Source organism: Phyllobates terribilis, unplaced genomic scaffold (assembly GCF_046119375.1).
Source record: "Phyllobates terribilis strain yellow unplaced genomic scaffold, ASM4611937v1 Scaffold_472__1_contigs__length_1415193, whole genome shotgun sequence".
NCBI classification, from domain to species: domain Eukaryota; kingdom Metazoa; phylum Chordata; class Amphibia; order Anura; family Dendrobatidae; genus Phyllobates; species Phyllobates terribilis.
In genome coordinates, this window is record NW_027363232.1 from 299,507 (window position 1) to 326,043 (window position 26,537).

At 45.5% G+C, this 26,537-nt stretch overlaps 11 non-coding genes and 2 pseudogenes across 11 annotated transcripts; all 13 read right to left on the reverse strand.

The window, feature by feature from the left end:
* Window positions 1–3,228: 3,228 nt before the first annotated feature.
* Window positions 3,229–3,306, reverse strand: LOC141229445 (U2 spliceosomal RNA; annotated as a pseudogene).
* Window positions 3,307–4,421: 1,115 nt separating this feature from the next.
* Window positions 4,422–4,617, reverse strand: LOC141229427 (U2 spliceosomal RNA). Its single transcript, XR_012296117.1, has one exon. It is a non-coding gene; the product is annotated as a U2 spliceosomal RNA (small nuclear RNA).
* Window positions 4,618–11,310: 6,693 nt separating this feature from the next.
* On the reverse strand, window positions 11,311–11,501 carry LOC141229325 (U2 spliceosomal RNA). The gene has a single exon (XR_012296020.1). It is a non-coding gene; the product is annotated as a U2 spliceosomal RNA (small nuclear RNA).
* A 1,115-nt stretch (window positions 11,502–12,616) lies between these two features.
* On the reverse strand, window positions 12,617–12,807 carry LOC141229326 (U2 spliceosomal RNA). The gene has a single exon (XR_012296021.1). It is a non-coding gene; the product is annotated as a U2 spliceosomal RNA (small nuclear RNA).
* A 1,115-nt stretch (window positions 12,808–13,922) lies between these two features.
* Window positions 13,923–14,113, reverse strand: LOC141229327 (U2 spliceosomal RNA). Its single transcript, XR_012296022.1, has one exon. It is a non-coding gene; the product is annotated as a U2 spliceosomal RNA (small nuclear RNA).
* A 1,115-nt stretch (window positions 14,114–15,228) lies between these two features.
* Window positions 15,229–15,419, reverse strand: LOC141229330 (U2 spliceosomal RNA). Its single transcript, XR_012296024.1, has one exon. It is a non-coding gene; the product is annotated as a U2 spliceosomal RNA (small nuclear RNA).
* Window positions 15,420–16,534: 1,115 nt separating this feature from the next.
* LOC141229331 (U2 spliceosomal RNA) lies at window positions 16,535–16,725 on the reverse strand. Its single transcript, XR_012296025.1, has one exon. It is a non-coding gene; the product is annotated as a U2 spliceosomal RNA (small nuclear RNA).
* Window positions 16,726–17,840: 1,115 nt separating this feature from the next.
* On the reverse strand, window positions 17,841–18,031 carry LOC141229375 (U2 spliceosomal RNA). Its single transcript, XR_012296069.1, has one exon. It is a non-coding gene; the product is annotated as a U2 spliceosomal RNA (small nuclear RNA).
* Window positions 18,032–19,146: 1,115 nt separating this feature from the next.
* LOC141229332 (U2 spliceosomal RNA) lies at window positions 19,147–19,337 on the reverse strand. Its single transcript, XR_012296026.1, has one exon. It is a non-coding gene; the product is annotated as a U2 spliceosomal RNA (small nuclear RNA).
* Window positions 19,338–20,452: 1,115 nt separating this feature from the next.
* LOC141229376 (U2 spliceosomal RNA) lies at window positions 20,453–20,643 on the reverse strand. Its single transcript, XR_012296070.1, has one exon. It is a non-coding gene; the product is annotated as a U2 spliceosomal RNA (small nuclear RNA).
* Window positions 20,644–21,758: 1,115 nt separating this feature from the next.
* On the reverse strand, window positions 21,759–21,949 carry LOC141229333 (U2 spliceosomal RNA). Its single transcript, XR_012296027.1, has one exon. It is a non-coding gene; the product is annotated as a U2 spliceosomal RNA (small nuclear RNA).
* Window positions 21,950–23,064: 1,115 nt separating this feature from the next.
* LOC141229442 (U2 spliceosomal RNA) lies at window positions 23,065–23,281 on the reverse strand (annotated as a pseudogene).
* Window positions 23,282–25,717: 2,436 nt separating this feature from the next.
* Window positions 25,718–25,908, reverse strand: LOC141229334 (U2 spliceosomal RNA). Its single transcript, XR_012296028.1, has one exon. It is a non-coding gene; the product is annotated as a U2 spliceosomal RNA (small nuclear RNA).
* Between the last annotated feature and the right edge of the window lie 629 nt (window positions 25,909–26,537).

Consider the following 26,537-nt stretch of genomic DNA (forward strand, 5'->3'; position numbering starts at 1 on the left):
CTGCCGTGCCTGCAGGATAAAGATGGTTAGTGATACCTGACAGGAACTTATCAGCAGCGTCGGGGTCGGTAGTCTTGTGGGAGTAGAGTTCGCTGTAGAAGTCGCTGACGACCCTCATCACGTCCTCCTTCCCACGTCGCATGTTTCCGCTCTCGTCTCGCAGCTCGTTCAGGGGCGTGTGACCGGCATGAAGTTTCCTGAAAAAGAATGAGTTACATTTCTCACCCTTCTCCAGATTCTCCACTTTGGAACGGAAGACGATTCGCTTGGACTCCTCCTCAAAGTGCCTTTTCAGGCTCTTCTTGGTCTCCTCCAGCTCCTCCCTCACGTCCCAGCCGCAGTGAAGAAGGTCCTGCAGCGACCGCAGCTCGCGCTGCAGCCCTCTGAAGTCCCTCCTCTTCTCACACGCCTGTTGTCGACCCTTGGCCTGAAAGAAACAGCGAAACTCAAGTTTAACATATTCCCACCAATCAGAGACTGTTTGGAAGCTACCCTTGTAGGACTGCCACATTGCGTAGGCTGCTCTCAGCTCCTCCACGACTTCATCCTGAGCCAGCTGAGCACAATTCAGCTTCCAGGAGCCGGGCCCGGACGGAAAACCGTCGCCGAGGACACCTTGTAAGTGAATGGCTCTGTGGTCGGAGAAGAAGCAGGAGACCATCGAGTGCCTACTCTGCCTGACTGCCCGAGAGGTGAACACAAAGTCAATCCTGGAGCGGAGTGAGCCATCGGGTCGGCTCCACGAATAGTTCGTGGAGCCTCTCCCCATGGAGCCCACCACGTCCTGAAGAGAGGCCTCGGTTACCATCTCGATGAGCAGCTTGGACGTGATGTCCAACTTGGCAGATGTGCCAGAACTACGACCATCCTCCTCGATGGGGCAGTTGAAATCCCCGGCCATCACTAAGGTCCTGGTGGTGGCAAGCTGAAGCCGCAGGGTCTGGAAAAGCTCCAAACGCTCATTCTTCAGTGGGGACGCATACACGTTGATGAACCTGACAGGTACTCCCGCCCAGTTGCCATCTACAACAAGAGCCCTGCCGCAGATGAGCTCCTGGACGGACTCAAGCGTGAATGCGCCCCCCCGATCAGAATTGCGACCCCCGCAGACTTGCAGTCACCCCCACCGGACCAGTAGGATGGACCGTGGGACCACTCCCTGGCCAGATGTTTGAAGGACCTAGAGGAGGGAAGGGAACATTCCTGCAACATATAAACATCACACAACTGGGAAGTAAGGAAGGCATAAATAGTCTGACGTCTGAACTTGTCCTTGATGCTCCTGACATTAATGGAAAATAAATTAATATTAGCCATCATGTAGGGAAAAAAGAAAAAGTTAGCGCAGGCAATACACCTTAGTTACCACTCCGGTCGGGTGGTCCCTCGTCGGTGTTGACTGCTGGTGACGGGATCACCAGCAGGCCCTCTTCCTCCATCTGGTCAAGCAGCGCGGCCTCGATCTCGGCGACCACCAGTTCCTCCTCTTCTGGCTCGGCCACCAGGGTCTCAACCATGTGCTCCATCTCTTCTGGCTCAGGGAGGGTATCCTCCTTTTCGCCTACGAAATCCAGAATCTTCTTTTTGGAGGATTCAGTAGCAGGGCTGTCCTCCACCTTCCTCTTTCCCCGGGTTGGAACTGGGGAGACAAGAAGAGGAAAATCCTCCTCGGAATAGATAGCGGCGGGTGGAGGAAAGGTTAATTCCACCGCTACCATGGTCTGGGGAGGGAGAGTGGCTGCCGGGGCAGGGGAAAGGACACCTGCTGAGGAGTAGGGGAAGGAGGAAGAGGAAGTGGAATCCTCAGCAGGGGTGGCCGGGGTGGGGGGGGATTGGACGGGGGTGGCAGGGGGAGGGATCGAGAGAGGGGTGACAGAACTCTTACCCTCCTTTGACTTTTTCTTCTGCTTCGGAGCTGCTGGGACCGTCGCTGGGGCTTTGGCCACCGACTCCTTGACCGCATTGGCCTTGGTCGTCTCGGCCTTGGCCGCTGGGGCCTTGGTCGTCGCGTCCTTGACCTTCACAGGCCTGGTCGTCGGGGCCTTGTCCTCCGTAGCTGGGGTCGTCGCAACCACCGATGCCCAGGATCTCTCACGCTTGGGGCAATCCTTGTACAGATGAGCCGCCAGCCCACACAGGTTGCAGGACGTCTTCTTCGGGCAGTCCTTCGAGCTGTGTCCTGTCACTCGACAAATCCTGCAGGCATCCTCCTTGCAGTCCTTCATCTCGTGGCCGTTCTTGCCGCATCTCCTGCAGTTCCGCGGCATGTCCGGGTAATAGATGAGGCCGTAGGAGTTGCCCAGGGAGAATGTCGGGGGCAGGTGCCGAAGTCCGTCTGAGTACGCCAGGTCCCTGTGAAGTCTAACGGTCACCGACCACTTACCTGTCCAGAAGCCGAGTCCATTCAGGATGTGAGAGGGTTCCTTCACAACCAAACAGAAGCGTCTCAGGAAGGTACAGATGTCTTGGCCTGGGGTGTGCGGGTTGCGCATGGAGACCGTGATCCTCCTTTCGTCCCTCTGGATAGGGCAGCTACCTGTAAAGGCAGAGAAAGAATTATCCGGTCCTTTTGCGCTTACCATTTCCCAGAACCTCCTGCAGGTGTTCACAGTGGCGAAGGTGACGAAGAAGATCCCCGTCAAGAAGGTCTGGATGCTGAGGGTGTCCGACCTGGAGAAGCCTCGATCCAGCAGCATCTTCTGGCAGAACACGTCCGAGGACATATCCGGCACCCTCCCATCCACTTCCTTCAGCTTCAGGGCAACCGTCTGCCGCATCCATGGCTCCAGGGCTGGAGCTTCGTGGCGGGGCTTCTGGGGTCCCTTCTGCTGGCCAGTCGTGGAGGCAGAGTCCTTGGGGTCAGAATCGGCTCCTGGCTGGGCCCTCCTGGCTGTCCCCTGCTCCAGGCTCTTCTTTTCGGCCTTCCTCGCAGCGCTTGCCATGGCTTTCCTCCTGCAGTTACTTCTTGGAGCTGGATCTGGAACTCTTCCCGGAATGGGTGGAGCTATGCAGATTCTTCTCCCGTCGTGTTCTGGACAAATTCCCCGAAAGGTCTTTGTCTCGATGATTTTCTTCCTCGAAGATTCCACAGGACAGCCCGATTCTTCTCCGAGTCTTCGTCTTCTTCTGGATTCTTTAGAGCTTCTTCCTCCCACCGATATCCGCCTTCCTTCTCCGATGTCAGCTGGGCTCCGAAGCTCTTCTCCTTCCGAGTTCGATCGCTCTCGTCAAGTGTAGATCGTAGCTCTTGTGTTCTTAAAAGAACAGATACTACACTTGATCTTAGCCAAAAGGCCGAGAAGCGATAACCAGAATTGGTTTCAAACTACGGAGCCACCCAAGGATCCTGAAAAGTCCATTTGTGGAGATGAGCTCCTGGACTCCCGTTAAGAAGACATGTTGTCAACCTCTAGATCCCTTACATGCCTGCACTTTTCGGCTTGCTGCTGCTGCAATCCACGCGTTTTAGATCTGCATAACTCCACCTCTTTAAACACAGCACCTTCACCCCCTGCTGTTCCCACCCGCCTCAACACCGTTGGAAGGGAGGAGAACCAATTAAGGCGGGGGGTGGGGTGGAACGAGCAGCTGTCTACCCTTAGCAGGAGGGCTCCTGATTACATACCTCTCCTGCTGCTGCTGCTGCTGGCTGTCCAGCAGCAGACTGAAGGTGGCTGCTGCTGTGCACAGGTATATAAAGGCTCAGAGCCTATTATGACACGCGCAGCCAGCGTTCCATTGCCACATTCCATCTACTGCAGGCAGGATACCTGGCTGGCTGAATGTCGCTGAGAAGCTCACAGAGACCGCCATAAGCAACAGTTTAACAGAATGCCACAGACTAATCAACCAAACTTTGTGGGTTGGGTTCTCTTTTATAGTCTGCAGGCATTAAATGAAAGAAGTCAGTGTTCCAGCAGAAGGAGACAACGTTTCAGAAAAGGCATTGTAGCAAACCAAAAAAGAAATTTTAAGCGCAGCAGAGTAACCAGCGCACATACCTGTTAGCTCAGGTGAGTTTAAAAGGCTGCTGTTGATAACAAGGGCATTTGCTAAATAGATGGTGTGTGTGCAACAATATACTGAAAGGTCAATTATATTGTGCAGCTTATCTCACCACCTGTAGTTATTTAGGTGAAAGCTCCAAAATGCTTGCCTAATATGTCTGTTTATCCAAAAGGAAGTAAAAAGGGAGAGCTAGAAAGATAGCATTGCATCACATTACATGGCAATGCAATGCACAGTTGCTGAAGTTGAACCAAAATGAGCTTGTAATCTGGCTTCTGCAACTTTGAACATGAAAAATCCAATGAGGAGAAGAAAAGCAAAGCCAAAGAGTCCATCCCAAAATCCGACAAACAAGCAAAATGAACAAAAAACATTGAATTCAATTCTTTCTGATTTTAGAAACTGCATTAAAGAAGGGGTGCACCGGTCCTGGAGATACTGCAATACCAGGTCAATGCGTGGAGTGGACAGAGCAAGCTCTTTTTCCATCTCCCTGTTCTAAAAATCCATTTAATATATGGTCCCCAGATAGGGGACGTATCAGATATTAAACTGATAAGAACAGATTTTTTTTTTTTTTTTTTTTTTTTTCGTTTTCAAACAAGCTTTATTTAAATCAGACATACATCATAAATTACAAACAAATCACAAAGACTTGAATAAAATATGACATAAAACAAATACAAGGTCAGATTTAAAAAGCGCATAAAAGCATAAAAATCATAAAACACAGTTTTGCATATAATTTGCATAAATAAATACATATGTCAAATGCAAACACCATAGCTTTTTAACTTTATCTTTTTACAATCAGGTAGTATGAAAACTTTTCACAAAGAACATATCCGATACAATATTTGAAACAAATCACAAATACTGGAATAAAATATGACATAAAACTAATACAGAGTCAGAATTAAAATGCACTTAAAAGCATAAAAAGCATAAAACACAGTTTTGCATATAATTTACATAAATAAATACATATTCCAAATTTGCAAACACCATAGCTTTTTTGCTTCATTGATTCCCATCTTTTTACAATCTCTCAGGTAGTATGTAAACATTTCACAAAGAGCAAGCCCAATACAATCTTTGACAGGAATAAATTCACGTTTAAACAATAATATATTGCGCACTTTCCATAAAGCTTCTTTTAAACAGTTTATTATAAGCCATGCGACTCGTGCTTGTTTCATGGTTGGGCAATTAATTATCCCATATATTATAATGTCACAATTTAGGGTTTGTATACCACATATCCATTTTAGGAGGGTGCCCACCGTCTGCCATAGCTCTTGTGCGTAGGGGCAATCCCACAGTAAATGAAACACTGACTCGTTTGGGGCGCATCTTTCTCTGGGACATCTAGCACTAGCCACCAGCCCCCTATGATGCTGAAAAGCTCTCGTAGGGAGACATTGGTGAACAACCTGCCAAGCTAAATCCTTTTGTGAGTTGCTAAGTGCAGGACAGGCCACGTTGTTCCACACCAGGCGGCACCTGGAGATGGAAAAATTAGACACATCCTCCATCTCCTCATGTCCCTTACAAATAACTGTTAACTTACGTTGATCAAATAAAAGCTGACGATCAACTTGGGTCAGATCATATTCTGAAATGACCTTCTCCAAGATCTTGTAATGCTTAGGGGGAGATAAGAGAAAAGGACAATTAACAGTCATACTGAAGTTCAACTTTCGGAAAAGAAACCCAGTTGTATATCTAAGAAAACAAGAGAAAGCCCCAACATTATTCAAGCTTTTGCAACAAAATACAAAAAACTTGATAAATAAAAACAATTTTAAATCAGGGAACCCTTTACCCCCATTTTTCTTGCTTTTACATACCACCTCCCTCCTCAATTTCTCCATTTTGGATCCCCACAGAAAATAAAACATGGGCTTCATAAGTCTTTTAAGATACAGAGAATTAGGGGGAAAAACCATAGCGGCATACAAAATGATAGGAAGCAAAACCATTTTAATTACAAGAATCTTGCCCTCCATTGTTAGTTTTCGAGTTTGCCATAAAGAGATCTTCTGATTTAATTTATTCAAAACCAAATCCCAGTTTTCAATACCATCATTAGCAGGATTAAACAAGACACCCAGGATCTTGATTCCTACTGTTTGTGTGGGAACCCTAGGCGGATCTGACTCCCATTGACCCATAATCATACAGTCACATTTATTTATATTCAACTTAAACCCAGACCCAGCACTAAAAATTTCAGTAATTAGAATTGCTCTGTTAATAGATGCTGAGCTAGTGCCATATACAGATATGTCATCCATATATCCAATGGCTTTAACTTGTTGTCCACCCCCACCCGGAATAAAAATGCCCCTAACCACCTTGTCCCGACGCAGCAGGCACAACAGTGGCTCAATGGAGCAGACAAATAAAAGTGGGGACATGGGGCAACCTTGTTTAACACCGGAAAGAAGCTCCACCTCTCTAGTTAAAAAACCATTGACTAAAATCCGGGCAGATGACTGTTTGTATAAAAGCGCAATTTTCTGAATAAAAGAATCAGGGAACCCCATCTTTCCCATAACTTTAAAAAGATAAAAGTGGGAGACCCTATCAAACGCTTTCATAAAATCCAAAGATAAAATAGCTAGTGGCTGTTTTCTATCTTTTTGAAACCAGATAAGATCACGAATTAGGTTTAGATGCTCCCAGATTGATCTCCCGGGGACACCACAAACCTGATCTGGATGAATTACATTTTTAATAACTGCTTTAAGACGACCAGCAACAACTTTAGCTAAAATCTTGTAGTCTGTATTTAATAGTGAAATAGGCCTCCAATTCTCCAACTTTGATTTATCACCTTTCTTAAAAATTAATGTAATCATACTTTTACGCCATGAATATGGTAATAAATCAGCCTTAGAGGCTTCACAAACTACTTGTATAAAATCCTCCTTAATTAGATCCCAAAAGCAAAGATAAAATTCAATAGGAAGGCCATCTGATCCAGGAGCCTTACCTTTATTAAAACTCTTAAGGGTCTCTTCAATTTCACTGGGTAAAAGTTCTTTAGCTAAAAAAATCTGGTCATCTTTATTTAAAAACTGGGATAAAACATTAAGATTCTCTGTAAAAGCAGGTTCATCAACATTTTTAATACTAAAAAGATCTCTATAAAAATTAGCAGTATGCTCTAAAATGCTCTCAGTGGAAGATTGTCCTTCTAGCTCAGTAATCACTTGTTTTTTGTCACTCATTTTTTTAAAGAAGAACCTTGAGCAGGTCTCACCCTCTTCCAAATATTTCACACGGGCATTAAATATAATTTCTTTACCCTTTTGTTCCAGGAATTTTTGGATTTCTGTCTGGATCTTGGCAATCTCACCATCCACACCAGGCACTCCCCACCCCTTAAGCTTATGGAGAGTTTGCATCCTGACATTAAAATCTTTAAAACATTTCCTTTTTTCACGTGCCTTCCTTTTACCAATTTTAATAAAAAATTCTTTAATACGGGTTTTAACACACTCCCACCACCCCAACATACTCTGATTTGGGTGTTTCCGTCTTCTCCAACTCTCATACTTTGCATAAAACTCCGCCCTTACCAGTTCGTCTTCTAATAAGAGCACATTCAATTTCCACATACCTTTTCCAACTTTTGCTTCCTGTGGAGTTTGCAATACATTGTATAGTAATACATGATCAGAAAAAATATTTTCTATTAGACCAGCATTCCTAGGTTTAAAAACATCAGAAGAGGAAAAAATAAAATCAATACGAGATGACATCCCTCTACCCCTCCATGTATGCCCAGGGTCAGTAGGGTAGGACTTTCTCCAAGCATCTAATAATTTGAGGTCCGTTGTCAAATGTTTTAACAGACTGGATGTTTTGTCTGTTCTTCCATTAGTATCACCTCCACTCCTCCCCTCCCCCAACATGACACAGTTAAAATCCCCTCCCACTATCACAGGGGACGGACCTGATAAAAACAAAGGGATGACATTAAAAAGGGAAGCACGCTCATTTTTCTCTGGGGATGCATAAACATTAATAAGACGACAGGTAAAACCATTTAAAATAACATGAGTTGATAAGGCACGACCTGGAACTATTTCAGTGATGGATAAAACATTAACATTTTGACATTTGAATAAAATCCCAACCCCGGCAGCTTTATTTTCATTGGACCCTGACCAAATAGAGGGTCCTGCTGACCAGTCCATTTTTAAGTTGGGGTATGACAAATCGTGATCAATACCGCATTCTTGCAGGAAAAAAATGTCAAAGTTCAGAGACAGTAACCAAGCAAACAAAGCAGCCCGTCTAACAGGGCTCTTTAGGCTTCTCACATTTAGTGAGGCAACACGGATTTCTGCCATGTTAGGTGTTTTTTATTGATTCATTATACTCTGAATCTGAATCAATAATTTGTGACAGAGAAGGTGAAGGAAGGGATGACACAGTTCGTAAACTGTCCGTTTCATCTGAGTCCGTGAAATCCTCAATTAAGTTAGTCCCCTCTGGGCTGAGAATTTTTGCAGCACTAGATAGAAAGACTTTACGGGACATCTGAGGCAGGTTTTGCTCCTCCTGTGCCTCTTCACGACTTCTCTTACCACTGGCGCTGAGATCCATCCGATCCTCCGAATCCACCCGATCCTCACCAGGCACTGCAGCAGGTGGAATACCCGCAGACCCTCCAGGAGCACCAAGGGACATCATCTCCGGAGCAGGATGACCATCAGGACCAGCAACAGGTTCACCAACCACTGCACGACCTCTATCATCCAGGCAGGCAACAGGACATCCATCAGGAATGGTTCCAGGACATCCATCTGGACTGGCATCAGGACATCCATCTGGACTGGCATCAGGACATCCATCTGGACTGGCATCAGGGCATCCATCTGGGTTGGCATCAGGACATCCATCTGGATTGGCATCAGGGCATCCATCTGGATTGGCATCAGGGCATCCATCTGGATTGGCATCAGGGCATCCGTCTGGACTGGCATCAGGGCAGACATCTGGTCCAACATCTGTGCTGGCATCAGCAGGGGTATCTGGATGGACATCTGGATTGGTACCAACAGCTCCAGATTTTCGCCTCTTTTTTGGTTCCCTCTCATTTCCGCTCTGAGAAGGTGCCATCTCCCCACCAGGTGAAACCTGGACCCCTGCAGGAGTAGGCAAAGGCGTGACCTCGGCTACAGAGGCCAGGTTTTTCCGCAAAGGTACCGACTGAGCATCGACTGAGTCAGACTGTTTTTGACCTTTAGTAATGTCCACAAAGCTTTTTCTGGGGTCACCCGGGCTGACCCTGCTGGCATCAGCAGGAACTCCTGCGGAACTAGCCGCAGGCGCCCGAGAGCCACCACGAGACCTTGTCCGCATCGGACAATTACTGAACAGGTGAGTAGACATTCCGCACCCACTGCAGGTCTTACTGTTCTTACAGTCCTTTGAGGCATGACCCCATTGTCCACAATTGTGGCACTGACTCATCCGCTCGTTCTTACAATCGCTCTGTATGTGACCAAGGTCACCACACCTACGACACCTGAATGGTTGTCCATCATAGAAGAGGTAGCCATGGTCTCTTCCCAGCACCACTGTGGAGGGGGGGTGCATAAGGCCTTCTACACCCCCAGGGTCAAGTCTGAAGCGTACCATAAAGCGTCGTTTCCCATTCCAGAAACCGCTCCGACCTTTGACGTTCCCCTTAACGCATTCGTAAAAGTGCTGGCAGGCAACCTTGTTCGAGAACGTGAGAATATATGTACTCTGCCCCTTCTCCTGCAGGCAGTAAACATCATGATCTTTCACGTTCAACAGATCTCTCAAAATCTGTACATAGAACTCACGGGGGTTGTCATATCCGACATGGTTTGCTGGAACCTCGATACGCACCGAGTTCCTGATCTGGCCGGAGCCAGTGGAAAACTGAAATGAACAAGGCATCTCACCAAAGTGGCAAAGGCTTACCGTCACTACGGGCTCGGCCTTTCGCCTGGGGATCGCAACTTGTTGCCCGGGGACTAAGCCAGCTCCCTAATAGCAGCAGGGGGGTGAAGTCCCACCAAAAGGTGAGACGATCCCCCCAGGCCAAGGAGCCGGGTACCCCGGGCACCTCTCAGCCAAGACCAAGGCAGCAACCGTTAGATCACTGCACCTGATCTCAGCCAAAAGGCCGAGAAGCGATAACCAGAATTGGTTTCAAACTACGGAGCCACCCAAGGATCCTGAAAAGTCCATTTGTGGAGATGAGCTCCTGGACTCCCGTTAAGAAGACATGTTGTCAACCTCTAGATCCCTTACATGCCTGCACTTTTCGGCTTGCTGCTGCTGCAATCCACGCGTTTTAGATCTGCATAACTCCACCTCTTTAAACACAGCACCTTCACCCCCTGCTGTTCCCACCCGCCTCAACACCGTTGGAAGGGAGGAGAACCAATTAAGGCGGGGGGTGGGGTGGAACGAGCAGCTGTCTACCCTTAGCAGGAGGGCTCCTGATTACATACCTCTCCTGCTGCTGCTGCTGCTGGCTGTCCAGCAGCAGACTGAAGGTGGCTGCTGCTGTGCACAGGTATATAAAGGCTCAGAGCCTATTATGACACGCGCAGCCAGCGTTCCATTGCCACATTCCATCTACTGCAGGCAGGATACCTGGCTGGCTGAATGTCGCTGAGAAGCTCACAGAGACCGCCATAAGCAACAGTTTAACAGAATGCCACAGACTAATCAACCAAACTTTTTGGGTTGGGTTCTCTTTTATAGTCTGCAGGCATTAAATGAAAGAAGTCAGTGTTCCAGCAGAAGGAGACAACGTTTCAGAAAAGGCATTGTAGCAAACCAAAAAAGAAATTTTAAGCGCAGCAGAGTAACCAGCGCACATACCTGTTAGCTCAGGTGAGTTTAAAAGGCTGCTGTTGGTAACAAGGGCATTTGCTAAATAGATGGTGTGTGTGCAACAATATACTGAAAGGTCAATTATATTGTGCAGCTTATCTCACCACCTGTAGTTATTTAGGTGAAAGCTCCAAAATGCTTGCCTAATATGTCTGTTTATCCAAAAGGAAGTAAAAAGGGAGAGCTAGAAAGATAGCATTGCATCACATTACATGGCAATGCAATGCACAGTTGCTGAAGTTGAACCAAAATGAGCTTGTAATCTGGCTTCTGCAACTTTGAACATGAAAAATCCAATGAGGAGAAGAAAAGCAAAGCCAAAGAGTCCATCCCAAAATCCGACAAACAAGCAAAATGAACAAAAAACATTGAATTCAATTCTTTCTGATTTTAGAAACTGCATTAAAGAAGGGGTGCACCGGTCCTGGAGATACTGCAATACCAGGTCAATGCGTGGAGTGGACAGAGCAAGCTCTTTTTCCATCTCCCTGTTCTAAAAATCCATTTAATATATGGTCCCCAGATAGGGGACGTATCAGATATTAAACTGATAAGAACAGATACTACACTTGATCTTAGCCAAAAGGCCGAGAAGCGATAACCAGAATTGGTTTCAAACTACGGAGCCACCCAAGGATCCTGAAAAGTCCATTTGTGGAGATGAGCTCCTGGACTCCCGTTAAGAAGACATGTTGTCAACCTCTAGATCCCTTACATGCCTGCACTTTTCGGCTTGCTGCTGCTGCAATCCACGCGTTTTAGATCTGCATAACTCCACCTCTTTAAACACAGCACCTTCACCCCCTGCTGTTCCCACCCGCCTCAACACCGTTGGAAGGGAGGAGAACCAATTAAGGCGGGGGGTGGGGTGGAACGAGCAGCTGTCTACCCTTAGCAGGAGGGCTCCTGATTACATACCTCTCCTGCTGCTGCTGCTGCTGGCTGTCCAGCAGCAGACTGAAGGTGGCTGCTGCTGTGCACAGGTATATAAAGGCTCAGAGCCTATTATGACACGCGCAGCCAGCGTTCCATTGCCACATTCCATCTACTGCAGGCAGGATACCTGGCTGGCTGAATGTCGCTGAGAAGCTCACAGAGACCGCCATAAGCAACAGTTTAACAGAATGCCACAGACTAATCAACCAAACTTTTTGGGTTGGGTTCTCTTTTATAGTCTGCAGGCATTAAATGAAAGAAGTCAGTGTTCCAGCAGAAGGAGACAACGTTTCAGAAAAGGCATTGTAGCAAACCAAAAAAGAAATTTTAAGCGCAGCAGAGTAACCAGCGCACATACCTGTTAGCTCAGGTGAGTTTAAAAGGCTGCTGTTGGTAACAAGGGCATTTGCTAAATAGATGGTGTGTGTGCAACAATATACTGAAAGGTCAATTATATTGTGCAGCTTATCTCACCACCTGTAGTTATTTAGGTGAAAGCTCCAAAATGCTTGCCTAATATGTCTGTTTATCCAAAAGGAAGTAAAAAGGGAGAGCTAGAAAGATAGCATTGCATCACATTACATGGCAATGCAATGCACAGTTGCTGAAGTTGAACCAAAATGAGCTTGTAATCTGGCTTCTGCAACTTTGAACATGAAAAATCCAATGAGGAGAAGAAAAGCAAAGCCAAAGAGTCCATCCCAAAATCCGACAAACAAGCAAAATGAACAAAAAACATTGAATTCAATTCTTTCTGATTTTAGAAACTGCATTAAAGAAGGGGTGCACCGGTCCTGGAGATACTGCAATACCAGGTCAATGCGTGGAGTGGACAGAGCAAGCTCTTTTTCCATCTCCCTGTTCTAAAAATCCATTTAATATATGGTCCCCAGATAGGGGACGTATCAGATATTAAACTGATAAGAACAGATACTACACTTGATCTTAGCCAAAAGGCCGAGAAGCGATAACCAGAATTGGTTTCAAACTACGGAGCCACCCAAGGATCCTGAAAAGTCCATTTGTGGAGATGAGCTCCTGGACTCCCGTTAAGAAGACATGTTGTCAACCTCTAGATCCCTTACATGCCTGCACTTTTCGGCTTGCTGCTGCTGCAATCCATGCGTTTTAGATCTGCATAACTCCACCTCTTTAAACACAGCACCTTCACCCCCTGCTGTTCCCACCCGCCTCAACACCGTTGGAAGGGAGGAGAACCAATTAAGGCGGGGGGTGGGGTGGAACGAGCAGCTGTCTACCCTTAGCAGGAGGGCTCCTGATTACATACCTCTCCTGCTGCTGCTGCTGCTGGCTGTCCAGCAGCAGACTGAAGGTGGCTGCTGCTGTGCACAGGTATATAAAGGCTCAGAGCCTATTATGACACGCGCAGCCAGCGTTCCATTGCCACATTCCATCTACTGCAGGCAGGATACCTGGCTGGCTGAATGTCGCTGAGAAGCTCACAGAGACCGCCATAAGCAACAGTTTAACAGAATGCCACAGACTAATCAACCAAACTTTTTGGGTTGGGTTCTCTTTTATAGTCTGCAGGCATTAAATGAAAGAAGTCAGTGTTCCAGCAGAAGGAGACAACGTTTCAGAAAAGGCATTGTAGCAAACCAAAAAAGAAATTTTAAGCGCAGCAGAGTAACCAGCGCACATACCTGTTAGCTCAGGTGAGTTTAAAAGGCTGCTGTTGATAACAAGGGCATTTGCTAAATAGATGGTGTGTGTGCAACAATATACTGAAAGGTCAATTATATTGTGCAGCTTATCTCACCACCTGTAGTTATTTAGGTGAAAGCTCCAAAATGCTTGCCTAATATGTCTGTTTATCCAAAAGGAAGTAAAAAGGGAGAGCTAGAAAGATAGCATTGCATCACATTACATGGCAATGCAATGCACAGTTGCTGAAGTTGAACCAAAATGAGCTTGTAATCTGGCTTCTGCAACTTTGAACATGAAAAATCCAATGAGGAGAAGAAAAGCAAAGCCAAAGAGTCCATCCCAAATTCCGACAAACAAGCAAAATGAACAAAAAACATTGAATTCAATTCTTTCTGATTTTAGAAACTGCATTAAAGAAGGGGTGCACCGGTCCTGGAGATACTGCAATACCAGGTCAATGCGTGGAGTGGACAGAGCAAGCTCTTTTTCCATCTCCCTGTTCTAAAAATCCATTTAATATATGGTCCCCAGATAGGGGACGTATCAGATATTAAACTGATAAGAACAGATACTACACTTGATCTTAGCCAAAAGGCCGAGAAGCGATAACCAGAATTGGTTTCAAACTACGGAGCCACCCAAGGATCCTGAAAAGTCCATTTGTGGAGATGAGCTCCTGGACTCCCGTTAAGAAGACATGTTGTCAACCTCTAGATCCCTTACATGCCTGCACTTTTCGGCTTGCTGCTGCTGCAATCCACGCGTTTTAGATCTGCATAACTCCACCTCTTTAAACACAGCACCTTCACCCCCTGCTGTTCCCACCCGCCTCAACACCGTTGGAAGGGAGGAGAACCAATTAAGGCGGGGGGTGGGGTGGAACGAGCAGCTGTCTACCCTTAGCAGGAGGGCTCCTGATTACATACCTCTCCTGCTGCTGCTGCTGCTGGCTGTCCAGCAGCAGACTGAAGGTGGCTGCTGCTGTGCACAGGTATATAAAGGCTCAGAGCCTATTATGACACGCGCAGCCAGCGTTCCATTGCCACATTCCATCTACTGCAGGCAGGATACCTGGCTGGCTGAATGTCGCTGAGAAGCTCACAGAGACCGCCATAAGCAACAGTTTAACAGAATGCCACAGACTAATCAACCAAACTTTTTGGGTTGGGTTCTCTTTTATAGTCTGCAGGCATTAAATGAAAGAAGTCAGTGTTCCAGCAGAAGGAGACAACGTTTCAGAAAAGGCATTGTAGCAAACCAAAAAAGAAATTTTAAGCGCAGCAGAGTAACCAGCGCACATACCTGTTAGCTCAGGTGAGTTTAAAAGGCTGCTGTTGATAACAAGGGCATTTGCTAAATAGATGGTGTGTGTGCAACAATATACTGAAAGGTCAATTATATTGTGCAGCTTATCTCACCACCTGTAGTTATTTAGGTGAAAGCTCCAAAATGCTTGCCTAATATGTCTGTTTATCCAAAAGGAAGTAAAAAGGGAGAGCTAGAAAGATAGCATTGCATCACATTACATGGCAATGCAATGCACAGTTGCTGAAGTTGAACCAAAATGAGCTTGTAATCTGGCTTCTGCAACTTTGAACATGAAAAATCCAATGAGGAGAAGAAAAGCAAAGCCAAAGAGTCCATCCCAAAATCCGACAAACAAGCAAAATGAACAAAAAACATTGAATTCAATTCTTTCTGATTTTAGAAACTGCATTAAAGAAGGGGTGCACCGGTCCTGGAGATACTGCAATACCAGGTCAATGCGTGGAGTGGACAGAGCAAGCTCTTTTTCCATCTCCCTGTTCTAAAAATCCATTTAATATATGGTCCCCAGATAGGGGACGTATCAGATATTAAACTGATAAGAACAGATACTACACTTGATCTTAGCCAAAAGGCCGAGAAGCGATAACCAGAATTGGTTTCAAACTACGGAGCCACCCAAGGATCCTGAAAAGTCCATTTGTGGAGATGAGCTCCTGGACTCCCGTTAAGAAGACATGTTGTCAACCTCTAGATCCCTTACATGCCTGCACTTTTCGGCTTGCTGCTGCTGCAATCCACGCGTTTTAGATCTGCATAACTCCACCTCTTTAAACACAGCACCTTCACCCCCTGCTGTTCCCACCCGCCTCAACACCGTTGGAAGGGAGGAGAACCAATTAAGGCGGGGGGTGGGGTGGAACGAGCAGCTGTCTACCCTTAGCAGGAGGGCTCCTGATTACATACCTCTCCTGCTGCTGCTGCTGCTGGCTGTCCAGCAGCAGACTGAAGGTGGCTGCTGCTGTGCACAGGTATATAAAGGCTCAGAGCCTATTATGACACGCGCAGCCAGCGTTCCATTGCCACATTCCATCTACTGCAGGCAGGATACCTGGCTGGCTGAATGTCGCTGAGAAGCTCACAGAGACCGCCATAAGCAACAGTTTAACAGAATGCCACAGACTAATCAACCAAACTTTTTGGGTTGGGTTCTCTTTTATAGTCTGCAGGCATTAAATGAAAGAAGTCAGTGTTCCAGCAGAAGGAGACAACGTTTCAGAAAAGGCATTGTAGCAAACCAAAAAAGAAATTTTAAGCGCAGCAGAGTAACCAGCGCACATACCTGTTAGCTCAGGTGAGTTTAAAAGGCTGCTGTTGATAACAAGGGCATTTGCTAAATAGATGGTGTGTGTGCAACAATATACTGAAAGGTCAATTATATTGTGCAGCTTATCTCACCACCTGTAGTTATTTAGGTGAAAGCTCCAAAATGCTTGCCTAATATGTCTGTTTATCCAAAAGGAAGTAAAAAGGGAGAGCTAGAAAGATAGCATTGCATCACATTACATGGCAATGCAATGCACAGTTGCTGAAGTTGAACCAAAATGAGCTTGTAATCTGGCTTCTGCAACTTTGAACATGAAAAATCCAATGAGGAGAAGAAAAGCAAAGCCAAAGAGTCCATCCCAAAATCCGACAAACAAGCAAAATGAACAAAAAACATAGAATTCAATTCTTTCTGATTTTAGAAACTGCATTGAAGAAGGGGTGCACCGGTCCTGGAGATACTGCAATACCAGGTCAATGCGTGGAGTGGACAGAGCAAGCTCTTTTTCCATCTCCCTGTTCTAAAAATCCATTTAATATATGGTCCCCAGATAGGGGACGTATCAGATATTAAACTGATAAGAACAGATACTACACTTGATCTTAGCCAAAAGGCCGAGAAGCGATAACCAGAATTGGTTTCAAACTACGGAGCCACCCAAGGATCCTGAAAAGTCCATTTGTGGAGATGAGCTCCTGGACTCCCGTTAAGAAGACATGTTGTCAACCTCTAGATCCCTTACATGCCTGCACTTTTCGGCTTGCTGCTGCTGCAATCCACGCGTTTTAGATCTGCATAACTCCACCTCTTTAAACACAGCACCTTCACCCCCTGCTGTTCCCACCCGCCTCAACACCGTTGGAAGGGAGGAGAACCAATTAAGGCGGGGGGTGGGGTGGAACGAGCAGCTGTCTACCCTTAGCAGGAGGGCTCCTGATTACATACCTCTCCTGCTGCTGCTGCTGCTGGCTGTCCAGCAGCAGACTGAAGGTGGCTGCTGCTGTGCACAGGTATATAAAGGCTCAGAGCCTATTATGACACGCGCAGCCAGCGTTCCATTGCCACATTCCATCTACTGCAGGCAGGATACCTGGCTGGCTGAATGTCGCTGAGAAGCTCACAGAGACCGCCATAAGCAACAGTTTAACAGAATGCCACAGACTAATCAACCAAACTTTTTGGGTTGGGTTCTCTTTTATAGTCTGCAGGCATTAAATGAAAGAAGTCAGTGTTCCAGCAGAAGGAGACAACGTTTCAGAAAAGGCATTGTAGCAAACCAAAAAAGAAATTTTAAGCGCAGCAGAGTAACCAGCGCACATACCTGTTAGCTCAGGTGAGTTTAAAAGGCTGCTGTTGATAACAAGGGCATTTGCTAAATAGATGGTGTGTGTGCAACAATATACTGAAAGGTCAATTATATTGTGCAGCTTATCTCACCACCTGTAGTTATTTAGGTGAAAGCTCCAAAATGCTTGACTAATATGTCTGTTTATCCAAAAGGAAGTAAAAAGGGAGAGCTAGAAAGATAGCATTGCATCACATTACATGGCAATGCAATGCACAGTTGCTGAAGTTGAACCAAAATGAGCTTGTAATCTGGCTTCTGCAACTTTGAACATGAAAAATCCAATGAGGAGAAGAAAAGCAAAGCCAAAGAGTCCATCCCAAAATCCGACAAACAAGCAAAATGAACAAAAAACATTGAATTCAATTCTTTCTGATTTTAGAAACTGCATTAAAGAAGGGGTGCACCGGTCCTGGAGATACTGCAATACCAGGTCAATGCGTGGAGTGGACAGAGCAAGCTCTTTTTCCATCTCCCTGTTCTAAAAATCCATTAAATATATGGTCCCCAGATAGGGGACGTATCAGATATTAAACTGATAAGAACAGATACTACACTTGATCTTAGCCAAAAGGCCGAGAAGCGATAACCAGAATTGGTTTCAAACTACGGAGCCACCCAAGGATCCTGAAAAGTCCATTTGTGGAGATGAGCTCCTGGACTCCCGTTAAGAAGACATGTTGTCAACCTCTAGATCCCTTACATGCCTGCACTTTTCGGCTTGCTGCTGCTGCAATCCACGCGTTTTAGATCTGCATAACTCCACCTCTTTAAACACAGCACCTTCACCCCCTGCTGTTCCCACCCGCCTCAACACCGTTGGAAGGGAGGAGAACCAATTAAGGCGGGGGGTGGGGTGGAACGAGCAGCTGTCTACCCTTAGCAGGAGGGCTCCTGATTACATACCTCTCCTGCTGCTGCTGCTGCTGGCTGTCCAGCAGCAGACTGAAGGTGGCTGCTGCTGTGCACAGGTATATAAAGGCTCAGAGCCTATTATGACACGCGCAGCCAGCGTTCCATTGCCACATTCCATCTACTGCAGGCAGGATACCTGGCTGGCTGAATGTCGCTGAGAAGCTCACAGAGACCGCCATAAGCAACAGTTTAACAGAATGCCACAGACTAATCAACCAAACTTTTTGGGTTGGGTTCTCTTTTATAGTCTGCAGGCATTAAATGAAAGAAGTCAGTGTTCCAGCAGAAGGAGACAACGTTTCAGAAAAGGCATTGTAGCAAACCAAAAAAGAAATTTTAAGCGCAGCAGAGTAACCAGCGCACATACCTGTTAGCTCAGGTGAGTTTAAAAGGCTGCTGTTGATAACAAGGGCATTTGCTAAATAGATGGTGTGTGTGCAACAATATACTGAAAGGTCAATTATATTGTGCAGCTTATCTCACCACCTGTAGTTATTTAGGTGAAAGCTCCAAAATGCTTGCCTAATATGTCTGTTTATCCAAAAGGAAGTAAAAAGGGAGAGCTAGAAAGATAGCATTGCATCACATTACATGGCAATGCAATGCACAGTTGCTGAAGTTGAACCAAAATGAGCTTGTAATCTGTCTTCTGCAACTTTGAACATGAAAAATCCAATGAGGAGAAGAAAAGCAAAGCCAAAGAGTCCATCCCAAAATCCGACAAACAAGCAAAATGAACAAAAAACATTGAATTCAATTCTTTCTGATTTTAGAAACTGCATTAAAGAAGGGGTGCACCGGTCCTGGAGATACTGCAATACCAGGTCAATGCGTGGAGTGGACAGAGCAAGCTCTTTTTCCATCTCCCTGTTCTAAAAATCCATTTAATATATGGTCCCCAGATAGGGGACGTATCAGATATTAAACTGATAAGAACAGATACTACACTTGATCTTAGCCAAAAGGCCGAGAAGCGATAACCAGAATTGGTTTCAAACTACGGAGCCACCCAAGGATCCTGAAAAGTCCATTTGTGGAGATGAGCTCCTGGACTCCCGTTAAGAAGACATGTTGTCAACCTCTAGATCCCTTACATGCCTGCACTTTTCGGCTTGCTGCTGCTGCAATCCACGCGTTTTAGATCTGCATAACTCCACCTCTTTAAACACAGCACCTTCACCCCCTGCTGTTCCCACCCGCCTCAACACCGTTGGAAGGGAGGAGAACCAATTAAGGCGGGGGGTGGGGTGGAACGAGCAGCTGTCTACCCTTAGCAGGAGGGCTCCTGATTACATACCTCTCCTGCTGCTGCTGCTGCTGGCTGTCCAGCAGCAGACTGAAGGTGGCTGCTGCTGTGCACAGGTATATAAAGGCTCAGAGCCTATTATGACACGCGCAGCCAGCGTTCCATTGCCACATTCCATCTACTGCAGGCAGGATACCTGGCTGGCTGAATGTCGCTGAGAAGCTCACAGAGACCGCCATAAGCAACAGTTTAACAGAATGCCACAGACTAATCAACCAAACTTTTTGGGTTGGGTTCTCTTTTATAGTCTGCAGGCATTAAATGAAAGAAGTCAGTGTTCCAGCAGAAGGAGACAACGTTTCAGAAAAGGCATTGTAGCAAACCAAAAAAGAAATTTTAAGCGCAGCAGAGTAACCAGCGCACATACCTGTTAGCTCAGGTGAGTTTAAAAGGCTGCTGTTGATAACAAGGGCATTTGCTAAATAGATGGTGTGTGTGCAACAATATACTGAAAGGTCAATTATATTGTGCAGCTTATCTCACCACCTGTAGTTATTTAGGTGAAAGCTCCAAAATGCTTGCCTAATATGTCTGTTTATCCATAAGGAAGTAAAAAGGGAGAGCTAGAAAGATAGCATTGCATCACATTACATGGCAATGCAATGCACAGTTGCTGAAGTTGAACCAAAATGAGCTTGTAATCTGGCTTCTGCAACTTTGAACATGAAAAATCCAATGAGGAGAAGAAAAGCAAAGCCAAAGAGTCCATCCCAAAATCCGACAAACAAGCAACATGAACAAAAAACATTGAATTCAATTCTTTCTGATTTTAGAAACTGCATTAAAGAAGGGGTGCACCGGTCCTGGAGATACTGCAATACCAGGTCAATGCGTGGAGTGGACAGAGCAAGCTCTTTTTCCATCTCCCTGTTCTAAAAATCCATTTAATATATGGTCCCCAGATAGGGGACGTATCAGATATTAAACTAATAAGAACAGATACTACACTTGATCTTAGCCAAAAGGCCGAGAAGCGATAACCAGAATTGGTTTCAAACTACGGAGCCACCCAAGGATCCTGAAAAGTCCATTTGTGGAGATGAGCTCCTGGACTCCCGTTAAGAAGACATGTTGTCAACCTCTAGATCCCTTACATGCCTGCACTTTTCGGCTTGCTGCTGCTGCAATCCACGCGTTTTAGATCTGCATAACTCCACCTCTTTAAACACAGCACCTTCACCCCCTGCTGTTCCCACCCGCCTCAACACCGTTGGAAGGGAGGAGAACCAATTAAGGCGGGGGGTGGGGTGGAACGAGCAGCTGTCTACCCTTAGCAGGAGGGCTCCTGATTACATACCTCTCCTGCTGCTGCTGCTGCTGGCTGTCCAGCAGCAGACTGAAGGTGGCTGCTGCTGTGCACAGGTATATAAAGGCTCAGAGCCTATTATGACACGCGCAGCCAGCGTTCCATTGCCACATTCCATCTACTGCAGGCAGGATACCTGGCTGGCTGAATGTCGCTGAGAAGCTCACAGAGACCGCCATAAGCAACAGTTTAACAGAATGCCACAGACTAATCAACCAAACTTTTTGGGTTGGGTTCTCTTTTATAGTCTGCAGGCATTAAATGAAAGAAGTCAGTGTTCCAGCAGAAGGAGACAACGTTTCAGAAAAGGCATTGTAGCAAACCAAAAAAGAAATTTTAAGCGCAGCAGAGTAACCAGCGCACATACCTGTTAGCTCAGGTGAGTTTAAAAGGCTGCTGTTGATAACAAGGGCATTTGCTAAATAGATGGTGTGTGTGCAACAATATACTGAAAGGTCAATTATATTGTGCAGCTTATCTCACCACCTGTAGTTATTTAGGTGAAAGCTCCAAAATGCTTGACTAATATGTCTGTTTATCCAAAAGGAAGTAAAAAGGGAGAGCTAGAAAGATAGCATTGCATCACATTACATGGCAATGCAATGCACAGTTGCTGAAGTTGAACCAAAATGAGCTTGTAATCTGGCTTCTGCAACTTTGAACATGAAAAATCCAATGAGGAGAAGAAAAGCAAAGCCAAAGAGTCCATCCCAAAATCCGACAAACAAGCAAAATGAACAAAAAACATTGAATTCAATTCTTTCTGATTTTAGAAACTGCATTAAAGAAGGGGTGCACCGGTCCTGGAGATACTGCAATACCAGGTCAATGCGTGGAGTGGACAGAGCAAGCTCTTTTTCCATCTCCCTGTTCTAAAAATCCATTTAATATATGGTCCCCAGATAGGGGACGTATCAGATATTAAACTGATAAGAACAGATACTACACTTGATCTTAGCCAAAAGGCCGAGAAGCGATAACCAGAATTGGTTTCAAACTACGGAGCCACCCAAGGATCCTGAAAAGTCCATTTGTGGAGATGAGCTCCTGGACTCCCGTTAAGAAGACATGTTGTCAACCTCTAGATCCCTTACATGCCTGCACTTTTCGGCTTGCTGCTGCTGCAATCCACGCGTTTTAGATCTGCATAACTCCACCTCTTTAAACACAGCACCTTCACCCCCTGCTGTTCCCACCCGCCTCAACACCGTTGGAAGGGAGGAGAACCAATTAAGGCGGGGGGTGGGGTGGAACGGGCAGCTGTCTACCCTTAGCAGGAGGGCTCCTGATTACATACCTCTCCTGCTGCTGCTGCTGCTGGCTGTCCAGCAGCAGACTGAAGGTGGCTGCTGCTGTGCACAGGTATATAAAGGCTCAGAGCCTATTATGACACGCGCAGCCAGCGTTCCATTGCCACATTCCATCTACTGCAGGCAGGATACCTGGCTGGCTGAATGTCGCTGAGAAGCTCACAGAGACCGCCATAAGCAACAGTTTAACAGAATGCCACAGACTAATCAACCAAACTTTTTGGGTTGGGTTCTCTTTTATAGTCTGCAGGCATTAAATGAAAGAAGTCAGTGTTCCAGCAGAAGGAGACAACGTTTCAGAAAAGGCATTGTAGCAAACCAAAAAAGAAATTTTAAGCGCAGCAGAGTAACCAGCGCACATACCTGTTAGCTCAGGTGAGTTTAAAAGGCTGCTGTTGATAACAAGGGCATTTGCTAAATAGATGGTGTGTGTGCAACAATATACTGAAAGGTCAATTATATTGTGCAGCTTATCTCACCACCTGTAGTTATTTAGGTGAAAGCTCCAAAATGCTTGCCTAATATGTCTGTTTATCCAAAAGGAAGTAAAAAGGGAGAGCTAGAAAGATAGCATTGCATCACATTACATGGCAATGCAATGCACAGTTGCTGAAGTTGAACCAAAATGAGCTTGTAATCTGTCTTCTGCAACTTTGAACATGAAAAATCCAATGAGGAGAAGAAAAGCAAAGCCAAAGAGTCCATCCGAAAATCCGACAAACAAGCAAAATGAACAAAAAACATTGAATTCAATTCTTTCTGATTTTAGAAACTGCATTAAAGAAGGGGTGCACCGGTCCTGGAGATACTGCAATACCAGGTCAATGCGTGGAGTGGACAGAGCAAGCTCTTTTTCCATCTCCCTGTTCTAAAAATCCATTTAATATATGGTCCCCAGATAGGGGACGTATCAGATATTAAACTGATAAGAACAGATTTTTTTTTTTTTTTTTTTTTTTTTTTTTTTTTTTTTTTTTTTCCAAACACTCAGAAATTAAGTTTTATAATCTTAAATCATATATCACTAAACTCAAGATTTTAGTTCCATCATCGTGTTTAGATATTATATTTATATTTTTTCATTTGAATTAATATATATAAAGTTAAACATAACAATTCCTTTACAGTTTCAACAGTTTCCAAACAAATCACAACTGACATTACTTCACCCGGTTTCCCAAACTAAATATCCCCTTTTTCCCTTTTACTTTCCTCCCAACAAAACCCCTTAACTTCTTTTCTTCCTCCTCATGCTCTAACCGCATCTGTTCCCAATCATACTCTTCCTCATCATCTCTGAAAGTCACCACCTTCTCCAAAACTTTACCCTTTTCCTCTTTTACTTCTTTCTTTTCACCAGATACTTTCCTTGATCCACAATTTTCCTGTACCGTTACCTTTTTCTTCACCTTTAAACTTTCAACTTCTTTTCCCTGCTTATTCTCCTCTATAATTATCGCATCAACTTCCTTCTTCATTTTATCACCAATATCTTCCTTTTGTCCTCCAAAGTTCTTTTCAAAAGTTCCTTTGCTGCTTTCCATGTAACAATACCCAGAACTCCCGTTTACCATAATCCTCCCATTATGCAAATTTTCTTCTCCTGTTGTCCACACCAAAAAACGTCTCTTTCCGTTCCAAATACCAACTTTGTTCCTGTATAATTTCTGAAACTTTACCATCTTACATTTAGATTCCAAAAAAACCATTATCTCCTCTATTTCCACAAACGGATTGTCCATGTAAATTATCACACTCTTCGGTTTCCCCATGAATGATGCACTTACTCCAATTTTCCCAGAATCCTCTTCACTCCAGCCTTTGAAAAAATGAATGCACTTTTCCTCAGAAACTAGAGTCACATCACAAACTTTACCTTGCTTTATTTCTTGCATACAGTAGATATCCTTCTCCAAAACTTCATGTTTCCTCAAAATTTCCAGAATCCATTTTTCTTCCAAAAAAGTTTCTCCCGTCTCCCGTTTCACAAAAAAACGTAAGCATCTCTTCTTTTTCCAAAACTCCATCTCAACGATCCGTTTTCCTTCCGTTTTTCCTTTTAATCCTCCAAATGTTGCCACCACAGCTATGTGTGGCGACAGTTGCCCCCCACAGCTATGTGTGGTGACAAGGTGATCGCCTCTCGTTGCCCAGGGACTAATCCGACTCCCTAATAGCAGCAGGGGGGTTTAGCTCCACCGATGAGTGTAGCGATCCCCCCAGGCCAAGGAGCCGGGTACCCCAAGCACCTCCCAGCCAAGACCAAGGCAGCAACCGCTAGATCACTGCACTTGATCTTAGCCAAAAGGCCGAGAAGCGATAACCAGAATTGGTTTCAAACTACGGAGCCACCCAAGGATCCTGAAAAGTCCATTTGTGGAGATGAGCTCCTGGACTCCCGTTAAGAAGACATGTTGTCAACCTCTAGATCCCTTACATGCCTGCACTTTTCGGCTTGCTGCTGCTGCAATCCACGCGTTTTAGATCTGCATAACTCCACCTCTTTAAACACAGCACCTTCACCCCCTGCTGTTCCCACCCGCCTCAACACCGTTGGAAGGGAGGAGAACCAATTAAGGCGGGGGGTGGGGTGGAACGAGCAGCTGTCTACCCTTAGCAGGAGGGCTCCTGATTACATACCTCTCCTGCTGCTGCTGCTGCTGGCTGTCCAGCAGCAGACTGAAGGTGGCTGCTGCTGTGCACAGGTATATAAAGGCTCAGAGCCTATTATGACACGCGCAGCCAGCGTTCCATTGCCACATTCCATCTACTGCAGGCAGGATACCTGGCTGGCTGAATGTCGCTGAGAAGCTCACAGAGACCGCCATAAGCAACAGTTTAACAGAATGCCACAGACTAATCAACCAAACTTTTTGGGTTGGGTTCTCTTTTATAGTCTGCAGGCATTAAATGAAAGAAGTCAGTGTTCCAGCAGAAGGAGACAACGTTTCAGAAAAGGCATTGTAGCAAACCAAAAAAGAAATTTTAAGCACAGCAGAGTAACCAGCGCACATACCTGTTAGCTCAGGTGAGTTTAAAAGGCTGCTGTTGATAACAAGGGCATTTGCTAAATAGATGGTGTGTGTGCAACAATATACTGAAAGGTCAATTATATTGTGCAGCTTATCTCACCACCTGTAGTTATTTAGGTGAAAGCTCCAAAATGCTTGCCTAATATGTCTGTTTATCCATAAGGAAGTAAAAAGGGAGAGCTAGAAAGATAGCATTGCATCACATTACATGGCAATGCAATGCACAGTTGCTGAAGTTGAACCAAAATGAGCTTGTAATCTGGCTTCTGCAACTTTGAACATGAAAAATCCAATGAGGAGAAGAAAAGCAAAGCCAAAGAGTCCATCCCAAAATCCGACAAACAAGCAACATGAACAAAAAACATTGAATTCAATTCTTTCTGATTTTAGAAACTGCATTAAAGAAGGGGTGCACCGGTCCTGGAGATACTGCAATACCAGGTCAATGCGTGGAGTGGACAGAGCAAGCTCTTTTTCCATCTCCCTGTTCTAAAAATCCATTTAATATATGGTCCCCAGATAGGGGACGTATCAGATATTAAACTGATAAGAACAGATACTACACTTGATCTTAGCCAAAAGGCCGAGAAGCGATAACCAGAATTGGTTTCAAACTACGGAGCCACCCAAGGATCCTGAAAAGTCCATTTGTGGAGATGAGCTCCTGGACTCCCGTTAAGAAGACATGTTGTCAACCTCTAGATCCCTTACATGCCTGCACTTTTCGGCTTGCTGCTGCTGCAATCCACGCGTTTTAGATCTGCATAACTCCACCTCTTTAAACACAGCACCTTCACCCCCTGCTGTTCCCACCCGCCTCAACACCGTTGGAAGGGAGGAGAACCAATTAAGGCGGGGGGTGGGGTGGAACGAGCAGCTGTCTACCCTTAGCAGGAGGGCTCCTGATTACATACCTCTCCTGCTGCTGCTGCTGCTGGCTGTCCAGCAGCAGACTGAAGGTGGCTGCTGCTGTGCACAGGTATATAAAGGCTCAGAGCCTATTATGACACGCGCAGCCAGCGTTCCATTGCCACATTCCATCTACTGCAGGCAGGATACCTGGCTGGCTGAATGTCGCTGAGAAGCTCACAGAGACCGCCATAAGCAACAGTTTAACAGAATGCCACAGACTAATCAACCAAACTTTTTGGGTTGGGTTCTCTTTTATAGTCTGCAGGCATTAAATGAAAGAAGTCAGTGTTCCAGCAGAAGGAGACAACGTTT